We start from the raw sequence: 19,674 nt of genomic DNA, 5'->3' as shown, positions 1-19,674 counted from the left end.
ATGAAGAAGGAATTTTTGTTGGGTGTAGGAGGAAGGTAGGAATTAAATAGAGGTCGAAGAAAAGTCATAGCTTGCGGGGCTGAGAGGCTCTCAGAAGCAAAGACCTGCCTTCACAAACTGCAAATGCTATTGCTGGGATTGAAATGCAGTAGAGCGAGGCGGGAAATATAGGTGAAGATTCATTGTGCATTTACTCATTCACCATATGCCAGGCACTGTGCTAGACAACCGGAATCCAGCAGAAAAAAAACCAGAGGTGTTAGCTCTGGAAGCCACAGTCTAGGGAAGGAGCCACTGGGAGTCACAGCAGGCCATGGTGCCCACACCCTGTGGGAACACACTCTGGCCTAAGGAAGATCATATACACATGATCCAGGAGCAGTGAGTATTCAGAGCTGGCAGGTCCTGGGTACTTTGAGGAAATACATTCAGCAAAGTTAGAGTGGTAGTGTGGAGAAGGCACAGCACACAAGGCCTTGCTGGCTGATGGATTTGAGCTTTGCCTAAGGGCACAGGGAGCCCCTGAAGGGTATTAGCAAGGAGACGGCTGGAGCACTGCCCAGCGACAGGAGGTAAGGGGACAGAGGTGGGAGGCCAGTCACGAGCTCCTGCAAATGGGTCTGGAGAGGCCTTGGTGCCCTGGAGGGTGGGGTCAGGAAGGTAAGTGGTAGACAAGGAGGAGGACCATCTTGGAGGGAAGTGCACAGCTCCCTGAGTGATGGGGTGCAGAAGGAGGAGTGTGTCCAGGGAGTCAGAAGTGGCAGAGGTTCTTGGAGGCTGTGAAAAGGGAGGGAATATGAAGGAGAAATATGATGTGGGAATAGAGGTGGTGGAGACACATCAGAAGCATGATGAGTGGGAGGGCCCAGGAGACATGCAATTTGTGCCAAGGAGCATGGAGGAAAATTCTATTCCCAGGTCGCTGCCCAGGTACTCTAGAACACTACCTCCTCAGGGCGCTGCCTAGATAGTATAGAAATGGGTATCTCAGGGCCTGACTGATTTTCTCGATGGGGGATAGAGACCTGATAGAAATCTTGTCTGGTTCCACCCCAGTATCCAGGGCAAGCATATGAATCCATCAGAGTCAGCCTCAGGGAGAATGATGAACCCACGGCCAAGGAGATAGTGAGCAGAAGAAGTTTTGGATTTGGAAAGCCAGTTTTCTTGGGAAAGATTTTATTACAGGTGTGCTGACAGGTGAAACAGTTTATGGGTATTCTCTCTCTGAGTATTAAAAAGGGCATCCTGCTTTTTGAAATACCCAAGCATTGCTGACTTCTCAGAGCTCTATATCTGTCCCAATGCCTGAATGTGTATTGAATAGATTTTTATTGATTGGTATGTTTTGGTTACAAATGTTTTAGGTGCTTTTCTGCAAAGTACCTAAATACAAATAGAATGAAATTACTTGATTAGGACTGACATATAAAGTTAAATTTTCATATTCACTGATATGGATGAAACTCATCATTTTTAAGGCTCCAGTGGTTCTGTTCTAGGAACATATGTTTCTGTGGAATCTCGTAGATGCATAACATAGGATTGGTTTGTTCACAGTCTCAAAACAGCCTTGGAGGTTGACCCAGGCCTTGAAGCCCTGCTCTCAGGCCACTTTGCACCATTGGCTTGGTGACCTCCCAGAGATCTGAATAGTCCTAGTTGCTGCTCCTTGGAAACCTTGACTCCCCACAGATGAGCAGAAGCTGCTTCCTTTTCCCTAATCTATGGAAGGGTCACCAGGATAAAGCCCCTAGTGGGTGTGGAAGCCAGCTTTGGGAGAACCTAAGAAGTGCAATGGGAGCAGCTGTGAAAGGAAGGTTGCGACTATACAGTCAAGCTGTGAGGCCAGGAAGACCCGGGACCCCCTCAGGGCTCTCAGAGGCTGAATATGAGGGCAGAAATCTCAGCTGCCTTGGCGCAGAACAGCCATGGGGACAGGAACAACACTCATATATTATGAGACACAAATTATCTTTTGGGTGCATGAATGGAGGGTTTGCTTGTAGCACAAGCACATAGTCTTATAAGAAACAAATAACTCCATTCAAAGCAGGGCTAGACAGACTGAATAGATCAGCTCGGGGCTTATTTCCTCCCTCATTTAGCAGAGAGCTGGCTTAGCTTTCTGAATTGGTCAACATAAAACACACTAAGACTAGCTGCTAAGCTTCAGAGGCTTCTCTCCACACAAGGCCACTTCCTGACCGGGGGGAAGCTTCCAGTGTTTTATAATTGTCCAGATGTTGCCATTTGGCCTATAGAGTGAAGGGCTTTACAGGGCGTGGTGCTTCTGAAGCTTTTCCATCCTGCGCCCAGCACAGCTGTGCCAGCCCAGGCCCAAGTCCAGGCTGTGCTCTGCTGCTTCTCTGCCTGCAGTTTCCCCACAACAAACATAATTTTGCCTTTCTATCGAGCGATGGCTTTAGTGATGGGTGTTCCATGACCATGTTCTCAACAGCGGCTTCATTCAGGCCCTCCCTAGACCCAGATGGCTGTCTTGGAGGACAGCTCCCAAGTATCCACGGAACTTCAGGCAAGAAGAAGGAAAGATACAAAAAAGGCAGAGAACAAAACTGAGGAAAGTAGCACCCGCAGAGGGAGAGAAAATACAGCTTTCTGGAAAGACTGTTGCACGGGGTTTAGAAAAATTCATTCTTGATCATGGCTGTTTCTGCCAGGGGCCAGTCAGGAAAAAAAAAAAAAAAAAAGGCCAGGAGGAGGACGAGGAGAATGAGGATGACGAGGAGAGGGGGAAGAGGAGGGGGGGTAAGAGAAGCGGGGAGAGGAGGAGAATGGAGGAGGAGGAGGGGACGAGGAGGAAGAGGGGAAGAGGAAGAGGAGGGGGAGGAGGAGGAGAAAGAGGAGGAGGAGAGAAGGAAGAGAGGAGGAGGAGGGGAAGAGGCGGGGAGGCAGACCCTGCCCACTCGAGGTGGTTCGTCAAAGTTGCAGAGATCTGGTTAGTAACCAGAGATCTGGTTACTAAGGTGCTGGAACAGCTGAGACACCAAACAGGAAACAGCAGGCAACCCAGGGCTCCTCAGCACTAGGTTGCTGCTCAAATCCCTAGCATTGCAGGGACAAAGGAGAGTCGCCTGGTGGGAACTGGAACCACATGGAGAAGTATCCCCAGGAAGCTCTGGGCCTGCGGAGGGAGGCGGTGCGGGCGACGCTGAAATCCAGCAGCTGCGCCGCCTGAGGCGGAGGTAAGAAGCGCCCTGGCTGGGCCTCCCTCCGGCGCCTCCCAGTGGCCGCAAGCTGGTCGGCGGCATGTGCTGCGCAGTCAGCAGGACCCCGAGATGCGAACGAGAATGACAGGCATAAGGACTCCTCTCCATTTGCTGTGAAATGTCAGGACAGGCCTTTCTTTCCGAGTTTCCCTTCTGAGATGAAAGCGGTCTTTAGGCGTTTGTCCAGATCTGAATTTCTGTGAGACAAGCATGAACTCTTATCAGGAGACGTTGTGGTGGAACCACAACTGGTCATGGGCCTGGCGGGTGTGTCCTTCAAGAATGGGGTCTTCGGCCGGGCGCAGTGGCTCACGCCTGTAATCCCAACACTTTACGGGGCCGAGGTGGGCAGATCACCTGAGGTCAGGAGTTCGAGACCAGCCTTGCAAACGTGGTGAAACCCCATCTCTACTAAAAACACAAAAATTAACCGGGCGTGGTGGTGGGGGCCTGTAATCCCAGAGACCTACTCGACAGGCTGAGGCAGGAGAATCGCTTGAACCCTGGAAGCGGAGGTTGCCTTGAGCTGAGATTGCGCCACCGCACTCCAGCCTGGTGACAGAGCAAGACTCCGTCTCAAAAAAAAAAAAAAAAGTATGGGGTCCTCATGCTAATATTGATCCGGGAGGAGCTAAAGTCTCTCCCACCACAGAGGTGGCCCTAAATCTGGGCAGAGTCTGGGAATGACAGAGTGGAGGTGTGATATGTCACCTGACATACTGTTCCATGATGACAGGTACTGCATTCCACACTGACTCTTGTACCCCACGCAGGGTTGTGGCCTGGCTATTCTGGGTGTGTGGCTCCTGAGACAATGGTTGTGCTGCAGGTCATTCCAGTGTAGCTTTCTCGGGAAAAAGTATTTAGAGCATGAGGTGAACCAATGGAAAAGGCAGACATTTTACTTGTTTTCAAAATACATTTATCAAGCATTATCAAGTCTGAGATTTTACCCTGCTTACAAGTTAACACACTAGCCTGCCATCATTTCATAGATGTGGCAGGAGGCGTGAGGCTCCTGGATCAGGGACAGGATGGTTTAGCACTGACAGCAATAGCAGTAGTCAGGGTATCATCACCTGCACCCATTCCTCAAACCTCAGTTCCCACTGAAAACATGAGGAGGACAGGTGAAGAGCCCTGAGGTTAGGAAACTCAAATCTTGAATAAGGGGTAGTAAGCTTGCCTGACCTTTGCCCTGGTGGAAAACACTATCCCTACCTTCAAATTCTGGAAGCAAATCTGCCCTCCCCCGTATTGAGATTCCATACCTGTCAAGGCTGCTTATCATACAAACATCCTTGGAAAGGTAGCCTGGAGCACAGGCAGCCAGTGCTTCTGATGTGCAGGAATTCTAGAGACCCAGGAAAAATGCCTCCCAACAACATCCACCCTTTATTTCTATACTGTCTTGGCTTCTGGTGAATTTCCCCAGAGGAGACTATTTATCTGACTGACAGAAGCTGGGACCAAATTCATTTAGTGTGTCTCATACAGCATTGAATTGAGTCAACTATGAAAGGACTTCAAACAGCAAGATGAAGCCAACCTGCAGTACTGACCACAGCCATGCCTCCAAGGGTCCTTGATCCAAATAGCAAAACAAATCACATAAACTCTCAGGGCCCACTTTAGAAAGCCACGTGACTTGAGTTTCTGTATCAACTGTTCCTCTTGTCCAGACGCCTTAATTAATCCAGGAATGGCAGCATGTACTAGTGATTGCACAGACTCCACGTTGGCCTGCACGGAGGAAGTCTAGGGAGATTCCATTATCCGTAATAACCCTGAACCAGTGAGCTGAGGCTGCCCTGAATGTCTTCCACCGCCAAGGTGGTGATCACTTCAGCTAAAACCAGGGACAAATTTCATACCATTAATTAGGTGGCTTCCATTATAAGAGAAAATGTCCTGACAGTATATATGCATAGTGAGTCCGAGTAACTGAATTACTCATTTTGGAGCAATTTTAGAAGTTGTCTGAGGGCCACATGATCCACTGGCGGTATTTCCTTAAGCACTCAGAGGTCCCTCGTGACCAATCCTAAGGTACAAGCCACCTAGGGGCCTGATAGGATGGAGAGTTGGGTGTCTGCATCAAACAAAGCCATGAAAGATGAAGTCCTTCCCTTCTCTGAATTTCCCCAGCATACTTGGATGGGTGTGTGCACCCATCTTGGGGAAAAGGAGACCTCCGCCCCACCCCTAACAAACTTTCTCCTTAAAGGAGCTGAGGTTAAAGTAGAGGGGAACAGAGGGATGGATTTTCTAAGCATGACGTGAAAGGGTGAAACTCTAAAGAAAAATATTGAGAGATCTGACATTATAATGATTTTTGAATATCCCAACTTGTGAATACCAAAAATGAAATAGATTTAAATTTAAAAGCAAGTAGAAAGTCATATGAAAAATTTGAAATATTTTAATATATCCCTTTTTATACCATATAATAAACTTAATAGACTATGCTTGTACCAATCAATAAAACAATAATCAACAATCTAATATGTAAAGAAGCAATAGCTATAAATCTGCAAATTCACAGCAATGGAGATATCATGGGTAATAAAATAGTAAATTTTAATATTTATGAATTATAAAAAGGCACAATAAGAGAATTTGAATTTTTAAAAACAAAACTGGCAAAGATTTTTTTGAGATCATTGAACCTATATATTTTTTACTCTATTAGATAGTTGTTCAATGAGTATCCACTTTCTCACTCTCTATCTCCGTGGGAGGCCGGGCTTGGCCCCATGACCTGTTTTAGCAAACAGAGCATGAGCAACAGTAACTGGCGAGTTCTGAGCAGACGCCTCTCTGCTCAGAGACATTGTGAGATTCTTCTTGCCCTTCTGGAAGCTTCTGACCTCTGTGACAGAAACACATGCTCCAGGGAGCTGCCCCTCTCCAGCCTTGGCTGCAGACAGTGGCATTGCAGTGCAGATCTGAACTCAGCCTGCAGCCTAAAGCAAGCCACCCTAGCAGACCCAGGGCCCCACAGCCTGAGGCAGAGCTACCCAACCAACCCTTGAACACTGGAGTAAGGAAAAAAGTTTATTGTATATGCCATTGAGATTTGGGGGTCAGGGATTATTATGCAACAAAACGCTGACTTAAGACACAAATTGGCACCTAGAAGTGAGTATTCTGTAACAGAAGCCTAAGACAGGTAGCAGCAGTTTAGGTATCAAACAGTACAAGAGAACATAATAGGCTGATAAACGGTGATAAAACGGTTACAGAAAGCTAGAAAAAAGTGGCCAGTGTTATTGTCATGAACAGACAAAACTCCGTTCAGTTGTTGTCTGTGATAACCTGGAAGACTGAACATGTCTGTGTTCACGGCTCTATGCCTGGCATCAGACTTTGCTCAAAGCAGATATTCAAATACCAAGGGAATGGCTCAAATATTTTGGGCTAAGATAAGCATAGGAAAGAGGTTGAAGGTCTATTAGAGGAAAATAACTCAATTTCCCTATCCACCTTAGTGATGGTGTATGGACTTTTAAATATCCATCTCCGGCTGGGCATGTTGGCTCATGCCTATAATCCCAGCACTTTGGGAGGCCAAGGCAGGTGGATCACCTGAGGTCAGGAGATCAAGACTCTTTACTAAAAATACAAAAATTAGCCATCTCCTGAATGGTTAATGCCAGCCACTTGATCAGGCTTGACTCATGGCTGATGCTGAAATGTGTGCCAGGAAGCCCTGCAGGGCTCCCAAGGGCATGGTGCGGACTGCCTGGGATATGGGGAGCATGAGGGCAGCTTGACCAGAACGTAGGGCTTGCCTCAAGGGGGTGGTGATGGGAGCTCTCCGCTGACCCTGGACCCTGGAACTAGGACTAGAAGTTTCTGGCCCTGGCCCCTCACACAGGCTTCGCAGGTGCTCGGTTGCCAACTTATTTCCTGTGGTTCCTCATTTCACATACCATTGGAGGAAGGGTGCCATCTCAGGCTATTTCTGAATATGGCTGCTCATAGAACTTGCTGAAAATCAAGGTCCTTGGGGGTACAATGAGTTGGTTTTCAAACTTATGTTAAGTTGGTGTTTGTACCCAACTTTTGCACAGGTTCTCAGCTGCAAAGCCCAGGGCAAAAACAGCCCCCTTGGTTCCCCAGGAGTTTCAGCAGAAAAGAGGGAAGAAAGGGAGGCCAGAAGCCTCCCAGGTCCATAACAAAAGCTTCACAGGACATCTTAAGAGCTATAATATCTATAAACTCTGTGCTCCAGCATTGCCCTGTCCTGGAATGGGCCTGATTCAAATCCCATATTGTTTCCACAGGCATTTGCAGAGAGAGTGGACCACTGATGGAACACTGCATTTGCTGGTCGCTACCCTGCTGTGCCTCAGTTACCACATATTTAGGGCGTCGACTGTGTTTCTGGGAGATGATGTTCTGATGGCTTCTTTCTGTTTCTTCTCATGCAGCTTCCACCATCTGTGGAAAACAAGATCTGCTTGTTTTCCCTGAAGCCCCATGTCTGCAGGGATGGTGATCCTGTTAGCGGTGGGTTTTCCCATTTATACAATAGATGAACTATATGGAATTGCACTGGAAGCATTTCCAAATCAGCCCGATTTAAAATATTGCGTTTGACAAGTTTTTGCCCCTTTTAAAAATGTTTATTTTCTCCCCAGTGTTGAAGGAAGTGATTAAGGGAGATGTGAGAATTCTAATCTATGAAATTTGAATTTCTGGGCTTCCACATCAGCCACACTCACTCTGCATCTTCTGTAACTGATTTATCTTCAAAGAAGAAACTCCTAAGTATCATTTCCTCTTCCTGTTGTTACTTGTTACTGCTACAGTCCCACCATCAAGAACACCTCTGCTTAGAGGGAGGCAGAGAAGCTCCAATGACCTCCCACTGGCCCTGCCCAACCCCACGGCCCTTGCCCTCCGTCTGCAAAGAGGAAAAGGCCCAGCCCATGGCCCTCAGCCAAGGTCAGTGCTGAGAGGCAAGGCCAGCGCTTTACCAGCACCAGGTCCAGAACCAACTCGTGCTTCCCTTCCCAGGGTGAGAAACTATTGATATGTGAACCCCAACAGGGGCCAAATATGTCTCTTCCTCAACTGAAGGAAAAGACGCTTATTTATTTTGGGGGGACAGGGTCTCCCTCTGTTGCCCAGGCTGGAGTGTAGCGGTGTGATCATAGCTCACCGTGACCTGGAACTCCTGGGTTTAAGCGATCCTCCCACGTCACCCTCCTGAGTATCTGGGACTACAGGCAAGAGCAACTGCACCTGGCAGACCTTTATTTTAAATATGTGAGTTTCCTGTGAAATAGCCACACTCAATGATACTGTGCCGGGGTGTGCCAGGCCTCCTAACTCTTGGGGTCAAGCCACAAATTAGCAATACTTTGAGGATCTGTTTCCAAAAAATTCACTTTGTTTACAACAGTAATTCGGGCTGCTTTTGCCCCACACTTCACCAAATTGTGTTGATCATAAATGAAGTTATATAGTTACTGTACGATTTGTAGGGGGATGCAGGAGGTAGGGCTCAACAGATTTGCTCTGTTCTCTGTGAGTGCTATATAGGATCAAAGAGTGAGATGGCATTTCTAGTTAATAACAGAGCCTGAACCAAGCATAAGTGAGACTCACTCTGCCCATTATGGTGTGTCCCCTTCAAGCAGACACACTGTCACAGCTAAAAAGTCATTGTAACCCCAGGTGGTTTTGCATTTGAGGAATTTATGTGTGATGCCTCAGCATCCTCTGTCTCTTCATTCCTGTATCAAATATTCCTGTTTCCTGTACTCCTGTTTCTTTACCCATCTGTCACTCACACCATCTGTATCTTATATTTTCATAACAATTTGCCATAGTTTGGAAAGAACAGGTTTTGCATGTCTGTGTACTTGTGGACATCAAGTGCTTGATTTAACAACCTTCCCTTATGAGTGCAGTAGGATCTGAGGGTAAAATAGTGATCCCTGTTCTTGGGCCTAGTGGAAGGTGAGGAAGGTTATTCTTGTCTGTCACATATATTCACATGCCAGGCAGTGTGGCAAGAGGCAAACTTATCACCAGCCCAAAGCATCTGAGAAGTCAAATGCTTGCTCTATGTCTCCAAGGACAGATGACTGTGCCCAAAAGGGTGTGATTCCTCCTACATGATAGTGCCAAACCCTTAAACATTCACTCCTTCATTCATTTATATAAAATAGAATCCATCTGTATCTGTTTTTGTAATCAAGCAATTTATCCTAAGCAAATGTCTAATGTACAAACATATTTGCATGTTAATGACCTCAAGGTAGTATAAACCAATGAATTGTGATTTATTTACTAGTACTCAAGCATAGAAATATAAGTAAATATTCATAGTATAAACAAGCATCCTTGTACATTTTCCTTTGCACATTTCTCTGATTTAAAACAATTCTTAGCCGGGCGCGGTGGCTCACACCTGTAACCCCAGCACTTTGGGAGGCCAAGGCAGGTGGATCATTTGAAGTCAGAAGTTGGAGACCAGCCTGACCAACGTGGTGAAACCCCATCTCTACTAAAAAAAAAAAATACAAAATTAGCAGGGCGTGGTGCTACATGCCTGTAATCCCAGCTACATGGGAGACTGAGGCAGGAGAATGGCTTGAACCTGGGAGGCAGAGGTTGCAGTGAGCTGAGATCGTGCCATTACACTCCAGCTAGGGCAACAGGAGTAAAACTCCATCTCAAAAAAAAAAAAAAAAAATATTCTTAAAATTCAAGTGCTAGGTAAAAGCATGTGGACATTGAGACTTTGATATGTATTAAAAACTGCACAGCAAAAGTGAACCAATTTGCCTTTCCGGCAGTCTTATGTGAGAGTATACAGTCCATGTACTTTACAGAGCTTTGTGTTAGCATTCTTTGTAACCTTAGTAAATTTGGTAAACGAAAAATTATATTGGATAATTTAAATGTTGGCTTCCTTATATAACAATGTAAGGAAGTAACAATGATCTCATTTTCTGTGTTATCCATTTTTATATACACTATTGTTATCACCTGTGGTGTCCATTTGCCCCCTTTTCTACCGTAAAAATTTTTGCTTTTGATACACGATAGCTTTCTAAAATATTAATATAATTGATGATTAATATAATTAATGATTATTTTAATATTTTATCTATAATATTGTCAAAAATATTTCCCAATAATACTTTTATATTTAATTCACGGGAATTTTACTGTAAAATTAGTGCTTTTTATTTGTCAAATCTTTAATTTTGTCATTCTTTTACTTATGTTTTCTGAATTTGATATCATGACCTCTACAATGTTTGTTTACAAAAATATTTACTGATATATTTTAATATCTGTTGTTATAGTTTGTTATGTTGAACTCATTAATATTTTGAGATTAACTTGGGAATGCACAAAGTACAAATGATAACATGAATTTTAATTTCAAAACAATTAACATGCACCAACTCCTGAATAAACCATTCTTTTCTTATCGCATTCAAATCCCACACATGGCCGGGCATGGTGGCAAATGACTGTAATCCCAGCACTTTGGGAAACTGAGGCGGGTGGATCACCTGAGGCCAGGAGTTCAAGACCAGCTTGGTCAACATGGTAAAACCCTGTCTCTACTAAAATTACAAAAACTAGCCGAGCGTGGTGACATGCATCTGTAATCCTAATTACTTGGAAGGCTAAGGAAGGAGAATCACTTGAACCCGGGAGGTGGAGGTTGCAGTGAGCAAAGATCGCACCACTGTACTCCAGCCTGGGTGACAGAGTGAGACTCTGGCTCAAAAAAAACAAAACAAAACAAAAACAAAATCCCACACATTACCATGCGCGTTCTTGGATCTTTTTCTAGATTTTATATTTCATTTCAACAATGTACCTCTCTCTTTAATGCTGGTAAATATTAGTCCCTAGTGTTTTAATGCTGGTAAATCTTGTTAGTTATTGTAATTCATGTACTTGCTCAGATAAGTCCTTCCATGGTCATGTTTACAGTAATCACCCAGCTATTTAAGCATGTTTGTTCTGTTTACTTTTGATTTATTTTATTTTGATGTAAAAATGTTCCCAGTGCAAATCTGATTAGATCCCTTGTATATTATGGTTGGTTTTAGACATCTTTATCATGTGGAATCTTCATATCCAATAAAGTGGATTGTATGTCCAAGTTTTTGAGACTTCTTTTACATCCATCAGTAAAAATTGGACATTTCCATCACACGTATCCTGCACACTTTGTTAATTTTAATACCAAGACATTTCAGATATTTACAAGTGTATCTGCATAATTAACTATTTAATAGTAAACAGTTAACTGAATTCTGTCCTTAGTTCTTATCATTTTTCTCATATTTTGCTTTTGTATCTACAATAATAATATTTGCTTTCTCCATCACGTTCTTCCTTTTCTGTCATGCTATCCCAGGTTAAAATGGTGTTCAATAACTGGAATGAAAATAGATTTGCGTTTCATTTCTTGTTCTGATGAGTTTCCACTTGCACGGTGGTTCTTAAACTTTTCGGCTCCAAATCTCCTTCTGATAGTATCAAGCTGGACTGGCTTTTTATAGCATCTGAATATAAACCGAGAAATTTTTTTTTTTTTTTTTTGAGGTGGAGTTTTTGCTCTGTTGCCCAGGCTGGAATGCAGTGGTGTGATCTTGGCTCACTGCAACCTCTGCCTCCCAGGTTCCAGCGGTTCTCCTGCCTCAGCCCCCCAAGTAGCTGGGATTACAGGCACCCACCACCACGCCCAGCTAATTTTTGTATTTTTAGTAGAGACGGGGTTTCACCATGTTGGCCAGGCTGGTCTTGAACTCCTGACCTCATGTGATCCACCTGCCTTGGCCTCCCAAAGTGCTGGGATTACAGGTGTGAGTCACCATGGCCAGCCTTAAACAGAGGAATTTTTAATCACATGTTAAACTGAATAAAAATCTGTGTCACTTGCCCAATGAGTTATCCAAGGGTAGGGAAAGGACTGCTACACAGAGGGAATTTAAAGGGGATGGGGGAAAGTACTTGTTTCAGTTTTACATAAATGAGGACATTCTATTCATTAGAATGAAAACTAATTCATAAATTAGTTTTCTAGTTTCATAATAAAATGGTCAGTGTTGCCAAGTGGCCAGGATTATAATCCCTGGAGAAAGGCAATTTGATCTTAGCTTCATGACTATGAGTTAATAAATTTGGTCCCTCCTAAGCCAATCCATGTTACCTATGGTGATAATATTAGTCCCTAGTGTTAGGATAGTGTGAAGATTAAATTAAATGAGACAGTTTCCATAAAGTGCTAAATTCAATTCCTGGCACTTAGGAAACTCTGAATAAAGCCTTGTTATTGTTGCTATTGCTGTTGTTACTCTCATAATTACCATCATCATCACAATAAGAGAATTAGAATATTGTGCATCTCTCAGTACAGCCTGGGACATTTTACATTGTACAAGAATCAGCTGAAACTTGTCTGTAAAATCATGTGGAACGAATATTTAAAATTTAGTTTCTCAAAAGCCCCCTTGATTTCTTCAGTGGCCACTATTTATTTACTTATTTGTTTATTTAATTTATTTATTTATTTTGATACAGAGTCTCACTCTGTCACCCAGGCTGGAGTGCAGCAGCAATCACAGCTCACTACAGCCTCTGTCTTCCAGGTTTAAGCAATCCTCCCTGCTCAGTCTCCCAAGTAGCTGGAACTACAGGCGAGTGCCACCACGCCTGGCTACTTTTTTGTAGAGACAGAGTTCCGCTTTGCTGCCCAGGCTGGTCTTGATCTCCTGGGCTCAAGTGACCCTCCTTGCCTCTGCCTCTCAAAGTGCTGGGATTACCAGAGTGAGCCACCACATCCAGCTCAGGCTACAGTTTTTTTTTTCTTTTATCACTTTCATTCTCAAAGGAGGTGCGCAGGCTACTATATTTTTTAAATGTCTTCTCTGTCCATGGTTTGCTAGCCTTTCTAACTGAACAGTGAAATTATCACTGTATTTAATTCGTGACTTTGCCACTTAATCTGTTAACATTAGCTTATTCTCTGACATACTCACCACCAACCTCATGTCAATATTTCAGCTATTCCATAAACAAAGGATCAATTTCAACAATTTTAAAAAGCAATTTAGGAAGGTTTCACATACTGAGATTGAAAGACCCATCATTAATTCAAACCCACCAGTGATAAACATTACCTTTATTTTACTTTTTTTTTTTTTTTTTTTTGAGACGCAGTGCAGTCTCACTCTGTTGCCCAGGCTGGAGTGCAGTGGCACAATCTTGGCTCACTGCAACCTCCACCTCACGGGTTCAAGTGATTCTCCTGCCTCAGCCTCCTAAGTAGCTGGAATTACAGGCATGGACTACCACATATGGCTAATTTTTGTATTTTTAGTAGAGATGGGGTTTCACCATGTTGGCCAGGCTGGTCTCAAACTCCTGACCTCAGGTGATCCACCTGCCTCAGCCTCCCAAAGTGCTGGGATCACAGGCGTAAGCCGCCATGCTCAGCCTTACCTTTATTTTAAATCACATCACAGAGAGCAAACTTGGGAACTTCCTGAGCCTGGGTATCCCGTTCACATTAGGATCTATCCAATACCCTCAAAGGTTATTACCACTCACCAGTCATTATGATTCACTAATTGAGTTGTCTGTGCTGTAATCTCTGAAACTGTGCCCTTGGAGACAGTCCCTTCAGTTGTGCCCTAAGAGATAACCCTGAAGCCCTAGATAGACACTCACCTCCAATGCCATACCCTCCAAGCAGGAGGACAGACAAACACTACGTGCAGGTTTTGGCCTTTATATTTGCCATCGCGGAGAACAACAGAAACTTCTGCTACCCAACATGCCTTGCGTGTCTACAGTGCACTCCACAGAGATAAAAATTCTTGATGAGTGCCCTGATGTGGTTGTCAGGATGAGATGAGACCGCCCCAAATTTCACTTGTGAGAAGCAGAACAAGGCCATGGCTGTCATTACAGGAGTCACTCCAGCATTTTCTTCCCAGACAGGAACACCGTTGGAACTCTACAATTCCCACAGGTGAAGAAGAAGGTGGAGTGTTGAGGGGCAGAGATTTTGTGTTAGCGCAGTCTCATAGAGAAGCAGATACCAAGACAAGCAAGAAATGTATTGGGAGGGGAGCAGGAAAAGGCATGGAAGACCACAGTGCAGGTCTGACACCTGTGGAGGGGTGAGGGAAGCAGGAGGACTAGGGAGGAAGTCTCCGCATTTGCAGTGCAATTCCAAGAAACATTCAGCCAGGCTGAAAAGCCAAAGCCACTGACCGGGGGAAACCCATGTCTTGCCAGAATGGGCCTGCCTTGCTCAATCATTGGCTGGTTCAGTCCATGCGAAGCCTGGCCCTGGCGTGAACATGGTGGTGGATTCTGAAGAGAAGCAGCTGGAGGTTTCAACTGTGCCCCACACAGCAGGAGATCTGAGCAGTGCATTTTCAGGGCCAGCACAGTCTACTCCTTGGGACACATGGATCTGATTCTCCATGCAGGTTTGGAAGCAGCTCCCCCACAGCTGCCATGAGCCTTTCTTCCTGAGTGGCACCTCAGAAGAGGGAGGTTAGCAGGATAAACTAGAGGCCCTACTGCCTCTAGGTACTGGCACTCATCTGCTCCCTCCTCCACTATTCATCCCAAATTCCCTTCACTCTCAGCTACCACCTCAGCTGGTCGTGGTGGCTTCCTGGTGGAATGAACCAGTCCTTCATTCCTGAGGGGTCTGAGCCCTTCGTGATGCTGCGTTCCTCAGCTGGTGCTATTGCATGATTCCATCCAGTGACAATGGGCAAGGAAGTACCAGGAGCTGTCCAATGGAATCACTTGGTTTCCAGATATTCCTCCCTGTCCCCATCATGTAAAAGCAACCCAACCTCCTCCTGCTGATCAGGGTCATATATACCTAATAAGATGTCAGGTCCTGGCCAGACGCGGTGGCTCATGCCTGTAATCCCAACACTTTGGGAGGCCAAGGCGGGTGGATCACCTGAGGTCAGGAGTTCAAGACCAGCCTGACCAATATGGAGAAACCTCATCTCTACTAAAAATACAAAAAATTTGCCAGGTGTGGTGGCTCATGCCTGTAATCCTAGCTACTTGTGAGGCTGAGGCAGGAGAATCACTTGAACGTGGGAGGCAGAGGTTGCGGTGAGCCAAAATCACACCATTGCACTCCAGCCTGGGCAACAAGAGCGAAACTCTGTCTCAAAAAAAGAAAAAAAGAAAAAGATGGCAAGTCCTCTCACCTGCTGGTCTCTGGACTCAAGGAATCCAAAGTTCCCTGGTGGCAGCCCTAGCTTGTAATTTAATGATACCCTCTTGTATCCTCTGTCAATGGTATACTCTATTTAAAAACCAAAAACTTCAAACTTGCAGAGCCAGGCGGTGCAAGAATGGGAAGCACAAAATCCCCCAGTGAATCATTGGAAGTGATGATAAGTGATGCCACTTCTGCTTCCACCCCTTGGTTCCTGGACCCATGTATTCTTCCTGTTGGGGTCACAGCAGCATATAGAGATCTCTGATTTAATTAATGTAATGCATCCTTAAGGCTGGCACCCCATTCTGTCAAAGTGTTAGCTCTGAACTTGTGCGTCAGCTGTCCCAGCCTTCTGTGAGGTCAGCTATGTATATATAGCTGATATATATGGTCATGGGCCTACTCTCTCACCTCAACAGGAAGTGGGTTCCCTGATCAAATGCTGTTTTGCATAGGATTTCATGCCTGTGGATCAGGCTTTCCATAATCCCCCAATTATTGATGCTGGCTGAGACTCTGTAAGTAGCAGATGTAAACCCATATCTGGAATAGGTATCTACTGTCTTGAGAACAAACCACTGACCCTCCCAGGATGGAAAGGACCCAATGTAGTCAACTTGCCACTAAATAGCTGACTGGTCTGCTCAAGGAATAATGTCACATCAACAGCTCAGTGTCGGTCTCTGTGGCTGGCAGGTTGGATCTTCAGAGGCAGCAATCACAAGACTGGCCTTGTCAGAGTCCAGGCCATTGACTCATGCATCATCTCCATCTCCACCCATAGCAACTCCATCCATGTGTCCATTGTGCCACTCTATTCCATATACTGGTGACAGGGTGGCTGATGACAAAAGCTGGCTAATGTCAGGAGTTCCAGTCATTTTATCTACTTAGCTCTTCAGTGCCTCTTCCTTGGTGAGAGCTTTCTGAAGGGCTTTAACATTTAACACAAAAATCTCCACATTTTATTTCAGGTCCCTGATCAGCCAGTCCTGCCACTGTCCATTGCTCAGGAATCCATATATATTCTCAACTCAAACCACTTTTCCTACCATACAAACTGGGTGACCCAGACGTACTGCTTAACCCAACTTCCAATGGAAAGATAATCCCTCTCCACTGTCTTTCAAGACCAACCAACTGTAATGCATGCATCACCCACTTCAGCTTGATCATACATTTCAAAATGACTGATCTGTAAATCTCCCTTCAACCTTTTCCCTCTTTTCCTCTTCCTTCAGCTCCCTCTAACCCAATGCAGCCATTGGTGCTGGCTGGGTATAGGTGACCTGTGCATGCACTTAGTCGTGCCTCCGATTCTGTTCAGGCTCAGCCTCACATACACTGTCCCCATCTTCTGATGGCTGCTGCTAGAACTCCCTGACTTTATGACTTAGCAAGTACACAGTGCCCAGCTCATAATGGGCAGTTCCAGTCATATGGTGACTTGGTGCCCCGTGGTCAAGTGTTTTATAACACGCCAATAATTGTTTCCCAAAAGTTATATAATTCATGGCTGTGGATGATACAGATGGCCTTGCCTTAGACTCCCAGGTGCCTGTGTTGTGCTTCTCCAGCTGGGGCATGCCATAGAGCCACAAGGCATCTTTTTCCACCACTGAAACATCCAACACTGTGGCATCTACTGAACCATACGGCCCAAATTGCAAAACCATCATCTGGGCCTGCCATAAAGACTTTGTCTGTTCTAGATCTTACTCAAGGCTTTCAGCCTTCCCTGTCACCAGTATATGGAATAGAGTGGTATTCCTAGGTGTGGAATGTGTTGCCACCAGAAACCAAAGAAGATACGAGATGCTGTATTTCCTTCCCTGTGGTAGCAGATGCATGATGCCCCCCATATGCCTGTCTCAGTATTCCCTGACCACAGGACACCAAAGAACTTCACTGAAATCGCAGGTCCTTGAATCTTCATAGGGTTTATCTCTCACTAAATGTGGAACTAATGTGTCTTAACAAGGCTTCCTGTGTACTAGCCCTCTTTTGTTAGTTCTGACTGATCAGCATGATGTTATCGATATAACGAATTTCATGTGATGTTCTCTGGTAGATCTGGACAATCCAGATCTTGTTACACTATATTATGACAGAAGGCAGGAGAATTCACATGGCTGTGAGGCAAAACCATAAATGAATATATTTGTCTAGTCTACCTAAATGCAAACTTTTTTTTATTCCTTTTCCTATTTGGAAAGGAAAAGACTGAATCCACCATATTAATAACCACATACATGTTCATGAGGTCTTATTAATATGCTCTAGCAATGATATCACATCTGGCACAGCAGCTGTAATCAGGGCTACTATTTGATCAAGTTTGTAGAAGTCTAAGTTTACAGAATCCACTCAGTTTCTGCAGGGTCCAGACTGATGAGTTCAATGGAGATCCAATAGGGAATACCACCCAGGTCTTTAGTGGTGACACTAATCATCATTCTCAGGATGTGATATTATTTTTTATTTACTCTTGTGGCTGGGAGGACTGTTTTAGAGATTTCCATGTGGCTTTTTTCACTAAGATAGTTCTTATCCCACAGGCCAAAGACCTTGTGTTGTGATTACTCCAACTGTGAAGAGACCAATTCCAATTATGCCCTCAGGAACTGTAGAAATGACCACTGGCTGGCTCTCCAGATCCAATAGGCCTACTGTAAACTAGACTTCATTTATTGAAGCAAGGACTTCACTTATTACCTGGACCTCATAAGTCCCCACTCTAACAGGAAGACCATAATGGTGCTTTGGGTCCCTGAGTATTAATGTCAACTGAGACCCTGTGTCCAATAGCCCTCAAGATGTCTAGGGATTCTCCTTTCTATACAGTCATCCAAGAAAATGATCATATGTTCCTTTGAGAAGAATTGGGACAATCATTACAGTATATACTTGCTGTGGTAAACGAAATCTTCATCCTAGAGACTCAGCAATCTCTTGAGTCGACAGAATCTGAAAATTAGCTATTGTTGTTTTTCAGTCTTCTAAAATCCACCCTAGCCATGAGTTTGACCTATCCCCTGGGATTTTTGCCAGGGTGTTAAATCTCCTGTTTCAAGACAGTGCCTTCAAGTCAATGAATTCTTTCTTACCCAGCCTACATTCCAACCTTCTTGAATAAGCACATTCAAAATTCAATACTAATGATAATCCTTGTTCCCAGCCAGCTAGCTAATTCTTTCAACTCCTTTGGTGGGTAATTTCTTTCTTCTCTTATCAGACACACCGCAGCTCCAGTCAGGTTATGCTGGGATTTAACACTAGTCATTGGACTGGCAACCAGGAAAGAAAGTAGGATAGATAAATAGGGAAACACCTATTGTCTTGTTGGGGAGAGGGCTCTTTAGTATCTTGAGCATAGCGGGAAGTGCTAGCTCTTACTAGGGAAGGGTAGGCCACCTCTGCAAGTTCTATGTGTTTGGGGATGGGGGTGGGGTGGGGTGGAGTAGTCTTCAGAACTCACATCCTCAAAGACATTAATCCAGGTACCCCCATCCCATATTTCAGTACCAGGATTCCCCAGCCAAAGTCCTCACCTTAGCATAAGGGAGCTGCTTTGGCAATCAAACTTCCTGGACTTCTGTGGCTCTATCAGATCCTAGGTCAGCCACTCAGCTGTGTCTGGTGTCCTACTGCAGGAGATAAGGCCTCTCTGTAAGCTACTAAATATGTCCTTTAACTCCAACACTTAGCCTTTAACTGCTAGTTAATGACACTCAGTTTCTCCTTATCCTCTATAGGACATCAATACAACTCAACAATAACCATACAATGCCTGTCTTTGTAGGCACTTTCCCCCCATATATATCAACCTGAAAGACTCCTTTTAGTATTTCATTGTCATATCTGGGAATGAACTATCTCAGTTTTTATTCATCATCTGGGAATGTCTTAATTTCTCCTTTATTTTTGAAGGATAGTTTTGCCAGATATAGAATTCTGGACTGATAAGGATTTTTTTCTTTGAATACTTTGAATATGTCATCCCACTATCTTCTGGTTGCCATGATTTCTGATAAGAAATTGGCTGTTAATCTTATTGAGCAGCTGTCCCCAATATTTTTGGCACCAGGGACCAGTTTCATGGAAGACAATTTTTCCACAGACCAGGGTGAGGGAATGATCTGGGGATGATTCAAGTGCATTACATTTATTGTGCACTTTATTTCTATTATT

At 44.6% G+C, this 19,674-nt stretch overlaps 1 long non-coding RNA gene across 1 annotated transcript; it reads left to right on the top strand.

The window, feature by feature from the left end:
• The first annotated feature begins 2,939 nt into the window (after nucleotides 1–2,939).
• Nucleotides 2,940–10,282, top strand: LOC134739123 (uncharacterized). The gene is made up of 3 exons (XR_010125631.1): nucleotides 2,940–3,206; nucleotides 7,667–7,745; nucleotides 7,877–10,282. It is a non-coding gene; the product is annotated as an uncharacterized LOC134739123 (long non-coding RNA).
• The last annotated feature ends 9,392 nt before the right edge of the window (nucleotides 10,283–19,674 follow it).

This window comes from Pongo pygmaeus, chromosome 2 (genome assembly GCF_028885625.2).
Source record: "Pongo pygmaeus isolate AG05252 chromosome 2, NHGRI_mPonPyg2-v2.0_pri, whole genome shotgun sequence".
NCBI classification, from domain to species: Eukaryota; Metazoa; Chordata; class Mammalia; order Primates; family Hominidae; genus Pongo; species Pongo pygmaeus.
The sequence above is the reverse complement of the archived record's forward strand: the minus strand, read 5'-3'. Positions and strand labels throughout refer to the sequence as shown.